Genomic DNA, 12,177 nt, shown 5'->3' on the forward strand with positions numbered 1-12,177 from the left:
CTTGTCACCTCACAACTCAAACGGAAGGAAATCACCCTTAGTCCTAAGGCAGTGCTAAAGAAAGATGTTCTTGCTCATAACCACTACTATCATTACAAATCTGATTTCTCCTATCTAAAAAATACATGAAACATAAAAATGAATTAACATACTTAGAAAGTTTGCATGTTCAACTGCTTTTCACACACTATCTTGCCAGCTGTTCTGTGTATTTATTGTGTTATTATTCACAAGGTTTCACCAGAATATGTTTTCAATTTTACCAAATCACTAACCATATGTACCCTTCCTGTAATGGAGCGCTTCGTGTCTGTGATAATATTTATGTCAATGTCTTTGGTATAAGACCATAAGATATAGAACCAGAATTAGGCCATTTGGCCCATCAAGTCTGCTCCATCATTTCATCATGGCTGATCTACTTTCCCTCTCATATCCAATCTCATGCCTTCTCCTTGTATCCCTTCATGCCCTGACTAACCAAGAATCCGTGAAAATCTGCCTTAAATATTCCCAATGACTTGTCTTCCACAGCCACCTGAGACAATGAATCCCACAGATGCACCACCTTCTGGCTAAAGAAATTCCTCCTCATCTCTGTTCTAAATGGATGCCCCTCTATTCTGAAGCTGTGTCCTCTGGTCCTAAACTCCCCATCTTAGGAAACATACTCTCCACATCCACTCCATCTAGGCCTTTCAACATTTGATAGGTTTCAATAAGATGCCCCCCTCATTCCAGGGAGTACAAGCCCAGAGCCATCAAACAGTCCTCATATGATAAGCCTTGAAATCCCACAATCATTCTCATGAACCTCCTCTGAACTCTCTCCAAAGTCAGCACATCCTATCTTAGATAATGATTCTAGTATGAAATAACTTTTCTATCACTTTGTTGTTCGAACAAGAATCATTCTGTGCGATGTTTTGTCAAAGTTGTGTAAGTATTGGTACTTGTTTCTACCAATAGACTGGCACTACTGCATTCATATATAGACTCATTTTGGAACTTTCTTTTGTTGCTGTCCCAAAAAAAAACTTCCATCTGCCTAACATACAAATTGAAGGTTCTTGTACCTGGTCTTAACTACCAAAGTTTTCGGTAACCGGACTTAACAATTCTGCTGATTCTGGAAATCCAGAACAACAGACACAAAATGCTGGAGGAATTTAGCATGTCAGGCAGCATCTATGGAAATGAATAAACAGTTGATATTTCCTTTCTTTATTAATCTTTTTATTGATTTAGAGAAAACATATATACAGACAAGGGGAGAATTATCTCAAAAATATATATCAGCAACAATATAAACAAAAAATGAAATAGATATTATCATTATCATATATAGTAATAAGCAAATGTGCAATATATAATAAAAAGGACAACTAATTCTCCTCTTATCAATTCATAAAGAGAGGGAAAAAAATTAAATTTAAAATGAAAGGGAAAAAGACCCTACTACACAAAAAAAAGGGACTGGGCAGTCCATTTGGAGGATACAACCAAGAAAAAAGGAAAGACTTTCTGATCAAATCTAAAACTTCAAAAAAAAAATAATTGGAAGGGTAATAAATCAAATCAAATGAAAATATAGAATAAAAGGTCGCCATATTTGCTCAAATTTAAAGGATGTATCAAATGTCCGACTTCTTATTTTCTCTAAACTTAAACAGGACATAACTGAGGAAAGCCAAAAAAAAAGTAGGTGGATTAGAATCCTTCCACTTCAATAAAATGGCTCTCCTAGCTAATAAAGTGGAAAAGGCTATCATACGTCGAGCGGAAACAGGAATGTTACCTGCTTCTGATGAGATAATCCCAAAAATTGCCATAAGTAAATTAGGTTGTAAATCCAGATCCAAGACTTTTGATAGAATTCTAAAAACATCTCTCCAAAAGTTATCTAGCTTTATACAAGACCAAAACATATGAGTTAAAGTGGCCACCTCAATATTACATCTGTTACCAATAGGATTAATATTGGAAAAAATACGCGCTAGTTTATCCTCTGACATATGAGCCCGATGCACTACCTTGAACTGTATCAAGGAATGATGGGCACAAATAGATGAGTTATTCACCAAATGAAAAATTTTACTCCATTGATTATCTGAAAATGACTCTTGAAATTTCGATTCCCAAGCACATTTAATTTCATCATTAGATATCATTCGTGAATTCAATAACCATTTATAGATTATAGCTATGAACCTTTTTTGAAATGGTTTAAACTGAAAGAGAGCATCTGTCATATTAGGTGTATAAGCAGAAGGGTAATTTGGCAACAGACCACGTAAAAAATTCCTAATTTGTAAATATCTAACGAAGTGTACATTAGATAAATCATATTTATCCACTAACTGAGAAAAAGATATTAAACAATCTCCTATAAACAAATCTGAAAAAGTTATTATTCCCTTGGTTTTCCAGATTAAAAAGGCCTTATCCAAAATTGATGGTTTAAAAAATAATTGAGATGGATATTACTAGAAAGAATAAAATTATTTAACTCAAAAAATCTACGAAACTGAAACCAAATTCTTAATGTATGTTTAATAATGGGATTAAATTCTTGTCTGCTAATTTTAGAAAACAAAAAGGGAAGAGGCGCTCCCAGTAAAGAGGCCAAAGAGAATCCCTTCACCGAGTTTTCCTCCGAATCCAACCATGAAGGATATTCATGTATATCTGAATGGTGAATCCAAAAAGTAATATATCAAATATTAATCGCCCAGTAATACATTCTAAAATTTGGCAAAGCCATACCACCATCCTTTTTAAATTTCTGCAATAAGGGTTGACTCAATCTAGGATTTTTATTGTTCCAAATATAAGATAAGATTATAGAATCTATTCTGTCAAAGAACGTTTTAAGAACAAAGGAAGGAACTGCCTGAAAGATATATAAGAATGTCGGTAAAGCTATCATTTTAATAGTATTAATTTGACCTATTAATGATAATGTCATAGGCGACCATTTAGAAAGCATTTATTTGGTGTATTCAATTAATGGCAAAGAATTATATTTATAGAGGTCCTTAAAATTTTTAGTTATTTCAATACCGATAGGTAAAGTAATTTTTAGCAATACTCAATACTCAAAGGTGCTCAATGATTTGTATCTGAGTAATTATTAAAAGGAAATAATTCACTTTTATGTAAATTTAATTTATACCCAGAAGAACTACTGAATTTAGAAAATATGGATAACATAGAAGGAATAGATTTCCTAGGATCTGAAATATAAACTAACAGGTCATCTGCATATAACGAAACCTCTCTTTTGTCCCCTCTCTTAAAACCCTGAACAGTATTAGAATCTCTAAGAGCAATAGCAAGGGGTTCTAAAGCCAAGTTAAGTAATACAGGGCTAAGAGGACATCCCTGCCGAGTACCCCTATATCATCTAAAATAGGGAGATTTTTGATTATTAGTTATAACCGCAGCCATAGGGGCATGATAGATCAATTTGATCCAGGAAATAAATCCCGGGCCAAAATTAAATCTTTCCAAAACCGCAAATAAGTAAGACAACTCCACCCTATCAAAGGCTTTCTCTGCATCAAGAGAAACAACACATGGAGATTCTTTAGATGGAGAAGAGTGAATAATGTTTAATAATCTTCAAATGTTAAAATGTGAATATCTATTTTTAATAAATCCAGTTTGGTCATTGGAAATAACAGTAGGTAAAATACTCTCAAGTCTATTAGCCAAGATCTTAGAAGGAACTTTAAAATCCACATTCAATAGAGAGATCGGTCTATAGGAACTGCTTTCAGATGATCTTTTTTAGGAATTAAAGAGATTGAAGCTTCATAAAAGTTTTCGGTAGAGTCCCGGAGGATATAGAATCAGTGAACATTTGACATAAATGAGGTGTAAGAGTTTCAGTGAAAGTCCGGTCCCAGAGCCTTAGCTGGTTGGAGAGAGGATATAATCCTTGCTATTTCCTCTGTTTAATGGGTGCATCTAATGTATTCATATCTTGAATAGAAATTTTAGGTCTATTCAATTTTTGCAAATATCTATTCATAAAAGTAATATTGTCTGAAAATTCAGATTTATAAAGATTAGAGTAGAAATCCATAAATTTCTTATTAATTTCATAAGGATCTACCCATTTCAGTTCTATCACGTCTTCGTATTTTCAGGATCTGTCTTCCAGCCATATGTGCTTTTAACTGACCAGCTAATAATTTGCCTGACTTGTCTCCATGCATATAAAATTGGCTTTTGGATTTAAGAGGCTGCTGTTCAATGGGAAAAGCCAAAAGCAAATCATGTTGTGTTTGGAGTTCCACCCTTTCCTTAAAGAGATCTTCACTAGGCATTACTGAATAAACTTTATCTATTTCTTTAATCCTATTAGTAATAAGTAAAAGTTCAACCTTAGTTTTCCTTCTTAAACCTACTGAGTATGAAATTATCTGTCCCCTAAGAAAAGATTTCATTGAGTCCCAAATTTGACATTCCCTCAGTTGCATTTAATTCAAGAAATAGTGAAATTTGCTCTTTAATAATATTTACAATGGTTGAATCTTGTAACAATGAAACATTAAATCTCCACTGAGGTATCTGAATATTATCAGAAAACTTCAAGTTAGTTTCATAGGTGCATGATCCAACAAAGCAATCACATCATACGCACACTCAGCAACAGAGGGCACCAATCGCGTGTCCAGCAAAAAATAATCAATTCTTGAATATTTATGGTATACATGTGAAAAAAGAAAAATCTTTTTCTTTAGGATGTTTAAATCTCCAAATATCCACCAAACCGTATTCTTAAAAAAGAATTAATACAAGTCGCAGCTTTATTAGGAAGCAACGGATTGGTGGACGATCTGTCAATCGATGGATTGATACAGCAGTTAAAGTCACTGCCCATAATCAACTTATATTCATTTAAATTCGGCAATACAGAAAATAGTTTCTTAAAAAATTCAGGGCTATCTATATTAGGTGCACATACACACACCAAAGTCACCTTTTGACCACATAACAGACCAGTGACAATCAAATATCTTCCAATTAAATCAGTAACAGTATTGAAATGAACAAAGGGGATTTTAGAATTAATAAAAATAGATACCTCTCTTATTTTATTTACTGATAAAGAATGAAATAAGGGTCCCTTCCAAAATTAAAGAAAAAAACGATTTTCATCCTGCCTGCGGACATGAGTCTCCTGTGCAAAAATAATATCTGCATGAAATGTTTTTAATTTCTTAAAAATCTTTCTGCGCTTAATAGGTTGGTTCATAACATTTAAATTCCAAGATATTATATTATTTTTATTAAGATCGATATTTAAAGTTTAATTTAAAAGTTTTATAAAGTAATCTAATGCGCAGGCACAAACTAAATCCGAAGAAAGGGCGAAGCATGACTCGATCAGAAAGGAAAGCAAGATGATTGACAAAAAAACCCCTCAGGATTGCCCAGTCGAAAAAAAAAGCTAATCTAATAGATCCACCTCCCTCCTTCGGAAACCCAGAAACTGTCCAATAGGCAAATGGCATGCCATTCTAATAACCTTTAACCTCTGTTTCCAGATAGCAACCCCGCTTACAAAGTAATACGTTAGCACCACCAAAAAGACATAACAAAGAAGACGTAAAGAAGTAAACAGATTTCAAATATTTTCATACTATGTCTAACAATAGTTAAGACCAAATTAACGACGGCCATCTTAAATCCATTTAAAATACGCAACTATGTATTCAAAAAAAATGGATAAAACCAACCAACTAATATACTACAACTAATATTAAAGACTTACAAATCAAAGAAAAAAATAAGTAAATATATATATATATATGTTAAATTCAAAACTACATTAACTATTAAAGCAAACAACAACAGATCTAAGTAAGTCAACCAAATCCACGTCTAAGCACTCATAAAACATGGAGCGGACTTTCATCGAAACCGTAACAAACAACTCCCAAATAAAAATTGACTCAAATCAAAGAAAAAAATAAGTAAATCTATATATATTAAATTCAAAACTATATTAACTGTTAAAGCAAACACAACAGATCTAAGTGAGTCAACCAAGTCTGTGTCTGGGCACTCATAAAACGTGGAGCAGACTTTCATTGAAGTCGTTACAAACAACTCCCAGCTAAGGATCAACTTTTCAAATTGCTTATGAAATGGACTTAAGCTCCTTTATAAATTTCCAACCGTCTTCTGGAGAGTCAATCTGTTTTAGAAAAGCATTGGGTGGAGTAATCATCAGACAAGCCGAATAACGCAGAGAAGGGTGACAGTTAACCTTAAAACGTTCAGCCATAACTTCCTGATATTTAATTCTTTCAGCAAAAATCTCTAGGGTAAAATCTTCAACTATACGAATCTTAACTTCGTTATAAATTAGCTTATCCCTTTTCCTTGCATCCCAAAGAATAGCTTCCTTGGTTGTAAAATAATGCAAACACAGAATTACAGGACGTGGTTTCATTTCGACTGAAGGCTTAGGACGTTGAATTCGGTGGGCTCTGTTGAATATCGGGCAGGCTTCGAGAATGTCACTAAAGAGTGAATATAACATGTTCGATAAAAACTTTAATCGCTCACCGGTTTCCGTATTTTCAGGCAAACCCAGTATGCGTAAATTCATCCTGCGATTTCTGCTTTCCAGATCAATCATTTTCTTCTTAATTCTTGATAATTCCGAAGTAGTCTCATTAACTTTCTTTTCCATAAAAGACATCTTCAAATCCTGCTCTTTAATAGTTTGACTCATTAACTCCTGTTCTCTTTCAATTCTATGAGTGCTTTGCTTAACCGTCAGATATCGATCTTCCAGATTCTTCAAAGATTCCTGAACAGCGTGAAAGTTATTTTCAAGCATTTCATTAGCATTCGTCAATTTATCGATTTTGGTATTCATCGCACCAATCTTCGCTTTAATAGCTTCTATTAAAGAGAGCATTCTTTCTGAAGTAGAAGCTGCCTCTGATTTCTTTGTTGAGCTTCGAAAAGAGTTTCGCCACTTCTTAATTCGGTTCCAGATCGAATATCAGCCATTGTAATTAAATTGTAAATCCTTCAGCAAAAATAATAAATCTTCAAACTTGGAACGAATCTAGCAGTGGAAAGTAAGTTGTGAAAGATGGAGCTACGACAAAAACGCCTTCCTCCATGAGCTGCCAAGTGGAGACCTCAACAGTCGACGTTTCCAACCAAGACATTTCTTCCAGACTGGAAAGGAAAGGGGAAGATGCCAGAATAAAAAGGTGGGAGGAGGAGAAGGAAGATAACTGGAAGGTGATAGGTGAAACCAGGTGGGTAGGAAAGGTAAACAGCTGGAGAAGACAGAATCTGATAGGTCTCGGCCTGAAACATTGACTGTTTATTTATTTCCATAGACTGAACAATTAGCTACTTCAACAATTGCTAGCCTTATCTTTTTGGTCACATCAGCCCTTCCTGTAGTTATCTTTCCTTCAAGTTTATCCATATCTTGTACTTTCTCTAATTAGTCATAAGCTCCTCAGATTCACTCTTTCATCAATTTTCATGGTGGTGATTCTTCACCATCTTTATTGCCAGTGTACCTAGTGGGTTCTTAGCATCAAAACAAAGCCCACTGCAGAGGGTCCATACAGAAATGTCATGATGTGTGCTGGCAATGTTAGAACCCTGACAGATTCCGATGTAGAGATGGCAAACAGAGTTTATTCATAAGAATTCTAAATGGACATTGGTGATTCGGCCAAGTGACACTGCAAGACATATCATTCTCAAAACTAGGATCCTGTGATTAGCACTAATCAGGTGTTTGCTTAAATAATACAAGAAACATGGAATCCCTGAGCCTATCAAAAAAAATTAACACGTTTAAACAGAGAGCATCTGGAGACAACATTACAGACAGCGAGTTGCTTGGGAAAAACTCAAGGAAATCTAAATAATTAACAAATCTCATTGAACAACAATTAACCAATTCAGGAGCTCTAAAAGCCTCGGAGCCCAACGCTCTCCATCGTCTCACACAGGCCCGAAGAGCTCATTACACAAATAATGTGAAGCACATGGTGATCCAATAGTGTCTGTGTAGCTTATTTAAGATTTCTACACAGATTACTACTGGAACTGTTTTATGCAAGATTGAAATCAATGAGGATGAGAGCAGAAGGCGGGCCTGTGTTCAGTGCCACCTGCCTGTGTTTGACTGGTCTCCCTCTCCCTTTAGCTTGCTCCTGCCAGAGGAAGGTGCTAGATTTTTGGGTCTTGTGCAAAGTTAGATCGACACAGTTTGTGGATTGAGCTCGTTTTTAGAGGACTCTACATTTCATGTTATATGTGTTTCTGGTTGCTGGGTACTCCTTTTTTTATTGCTATTTTGATTGGGGCAGACTGGCTCTGTGGCCCACGGTCAACGAGTGTCACAGCACTAAGCCGAACATTCCTAGACTGTTTCAAGATCTACGTGATTTGATGTTTAATATTCTAAGTGTTATTTGTTTGTGTTTTCCCATTTGCATGATTTGCTGTTTTTTTTTGAGCATTTGGTGTTTGAAGCTTTCTTTGAACAGGTTCCATGGGGTTTCTTTATTTTGTGACTGTCTGCAAGAAAATGAAATTTAAGGTTGAATACGGTATGCATACCTTGATAATAAATGTACTTTGAACCTTTGTGCACATGACAGACAGAAGAGTTAAAGTAATGGTGGAGTAGGTTTATATAGGTTGGCAAAAGGTCATGGGCCAAAGAGTCAGTACTGTACTGTACTTTTCTATGTTGTATGTTCTATTAGAAGAGCTCAAATTACATGTCATGTCATGAAGCACCTTCAATAACTCCAAAAGACTGAAGTAGGGTAAATACTGAAAGGCTTTTATTCGCAGTAAAATATGACTTGCAGCATGCTGAATGTCTGCCCCTGGACTGAGGGGGAGGGGCAAGGCAAAATCACCTTTATTCAGGGATCTGTGGGAGGAGCCCAGGGGCAGTCAGCAGAGGGGCGTGTCCAGTTAACCCAGTTATTATTTATATTTATATATATATATATATATATATATATATATATATAGTTTACCACATGTCATTTACATGGCATAACCTTCAAAAGAATAACAACATAAAAACAGGGATTACTGTTGACAACCAATATTGTACTTAGAACATTGAACAGTACAATGTTCTAAACAGTGTATCACAGTACAAGCCCTTCGGACCACCACGTTGTGCCAACATTTTAACCTACTCTAAAGTTTAACCAGTAACTGGTTCCTTCAGGTAGTTATAGCTGCGAGGGGGTAGTGGAGATAAACTCCCACTACCTATTAAATGCTCCCAATGGACTGAGTCTCAAATAGCCTCTGACAATCAAGTCCAGCTCCTGGCCTTTATGTGTGGCTTAGCTAGTAGGCCTGGTGGAACCATTTCTTCTGACAGGAGAAGGGGCAAAGGTGGGTATGATGGCACCTTAAGGCCAGTTGCTTTAGGCTGATGGAGTTCACCAGCTGTGTTTGGCAGCTCACTTGAGAGAAGGAAATCTCTGAGCTCAAATCTCTGCTGCTTTGTGGCTAGATCCAGTCATGGGGAAGGCTTTGGGAGTAAACCCAGAGGAAGAATCTGGAGCTCGAGGCCCTAAGCAGTCCTATCTTGAGTTCAACCCGACTGGCAAATCCTGCAACATCATTGGTGTGAAACTGTACTGGTCTCTACCATTCCTTTCGATTCATTAGCTGTGTGCAAAGGGGAAGCTCCGTATCATACTGCCCTGGCTTGTAAATCATGTGGAAAGCTGGAATGCAACATCCATGGTTGGCCCCAGCCAAAGGAGAGCCTCAAGATCCTACCCTACCCTCCTATAAAATACCTTCCATTTTCCTATCCTCCATGTGCCTAGCTAAGAATTTATTAAGTACACATAATGTATCTGCTTCTACCAGCACCCCCATGTAAAGAATTTACCTCTGACATTCCCCCTATTCTGTCTCCTAAACAGCTTGAAATTAATGAATAAACTCTTCTGTAGAAGCTGCCTAACCTGCTGAGTACTTCCAGTATTCTGTGTGTTGGTCAACATTTCCAACATATCTCGTGTCCAATGTTATGTTGCAGCTGCATTCTGTTTTGAAATTTGGAACTTATGGCTGGTGCCCGACATTATGGTGACATTGTGTAGCAGTGGGTTAGTCTTCCTGGTGGTTACTCAGTCTGGGCTTTGTTATGGAGAGAAAACATCTCTTTTTTGAGGATTATAAACTGACTACATACCATGGCTAAGTATTTCAGACCTGGATAAGGAGCAGAAGTAGGCCAAGGAATATACTCTTTTTTTTGCTCTATACCACAGTGAATGGAAAGACTCTCTTTGGTATGACAGTAATTCAATTGATGATTGGTTTTGTAAAATTTCAGTTCAAATTTCAAAGTAAATTTATATCAAAGTACATATATGTTACCATATACAACCCTGAGATTCATTTTCTTGTGGGCATACTCAGTAAATCTATAGAATAATCATAATAGAATCTATGAAAGACTGCCCAATTTGAGTGCAGAAGACAGCAAACTGCAAATACAAAAAGAAATAATAGTAATAATAATAAATAAATAAACAATAAACATTGAGAACATGAGATGAGGAGTCCTTGAAAGTGAGTCCATTGGCTGTGGGAACATTTCAATGATGGGCGAGTGAAGTTGAGTAAGGTTATCCTCTGGTTGAAGAGTCTGATGGTTGAGAGGTAATAACTATTCCTGAACCTGGTGGTGTGGGTCCTGAGGCTCCTGTACCTTCTTCCTGATGGCGGCAGTGAGAAGAGAGTATGAGCTGGTCGGTGGGAGTCCCTGATGATGGACGCTGCTTTCCTGTGGCAGTGCTGTGTGTAGATGTGCTTTATGTTGGAGAGAACTTTCTCTTGATGGATAATAAAGCACAAATGAGACACAGAAGATCTGTTGGTAAGGGAAGGGTGTGGGGGTGAGTGAGCGGAAGTCAGTTGTGGATTGTGGTAAGCAGTTGGTCGGGGGTGGGGTTAGGTTAGGGTCTCTCAGGAGGGATAAATCTGGGTGATTGTCTCCCAGGTAATGCCAAGTATGTCAGTCATTGGCCCTTTAGGTACTTCCAAATTTTAAGTATTGCAGTATCTTGGCAAGGCCTATTTTGGAGTATAGTGTGTAGTTCTGGTCACCTACCTACAGAAAAGATATCAATAAGATTCATAGAGTGCAGAGAAAATTTACAAGGATGTTGCCAGGACTTGTGGACCTGAGTTATCAAGAAAGGATGAATAGGTTAGGAATTAATCCTTGGAGCGTAGGAGAATGGAGGGAGATTTGATAGAGGGATGCAAAATTATGAGGGATATTGATAGGGTTAACGTAAGTAGGCTTTTTCCTTGAGGTTGGATGAGACTAGAACTGGAGGTCATAAGTTAAGGGTGAAAAGTAAAATATTTAAGGGGGATCTTCTTCATTCGGAGGGGGTGTGAGTGTGGAATGAGTTGCCAGTGGGAGTTGTGGATGCGGGTTTGATTTCTCCTTGGAGTGACGGAGGATGAGAGGTGACCGGATAGAGGTGTATAAGATGATGAGAGGCATTGAACGTGTGGATAGTCAGAGGCTTTTTTCAAGGACTGAATGGCTAGCATGAGAAGTCACAGTTTTAAGGTGCTTGGAAGTAGGTACAGAGGAGATGTCAGGGGTAAGTTTTTTACACAGACAGTGGTGAGTGCGTGGAATAGGCTGCCGGCAGCAGTGGTGCAGTTAGATGCAATAGGGTCTTTTCAGAGACTCCTGGACAGGTACATGGAGCTTAGAAAAAGAGAGGGCTATGGGTAACCCTAGGTAATTTCTTAAGTAAGTACATGTTCGGCACATCATTGTGGCCCAAAAGGCCTGTGTGGTGCTGTAGGTTTTCTATGTTTAAGAAAAGTTTGGATAAGTACATGGATGGCTATGGTCCAGGTACAGGTTAGTGGGACTAGGTAAAATAATTGTTTGGCATCGACAAGATGAGCTGAAGGGCCTATGTCTGTGCTGTAGTGCCATAATACTCCAATGCTCTATCTGTGTTACCCCAACCCTGATTTCACCTTCACTACCTGACAAACCTCCTTTTGTCCAGCACACCAGCCACTTCCTCTTGCAGTGGGCTGAGGCTAAAGTAAGTTCAAGCTGGTTAAGATGCTCTCCCTCAGAGATTTTCC

The 12,177-nt window shown here is 37.1% G+C and overlaps 1 protein-coding gene across 1 annotated transcript in view; it reads left to right on the plus strand.

The window, feature by feature from the left end:
• oacyl (O-acyltransferase like) overlaps nt 1-12,177 on the plus strand; it is a 65,988-nt gene that overhangs the window by 16,104 nt on the left and 37,707 nt on the right. The gene's annotated exons all lie outside the window — the stretch shown is intronic.

The sequence above is a fragment of the Mobula hypostoma genome, chromosome 3, assembly GCF_963921235.1.
Source record: "Mobula hypostoma chromosome 3, sMobHyp1.1, whole genome shotgun sequence".
In the NCBI taxonomy this organism is placed as follows: domain Eukaryota; kingdom Metazoa; phylum Chordata; class Chondrichthyes; order Myliobatiformes; family Myliobatidae; genus Mobula; species Mobula hypostoma.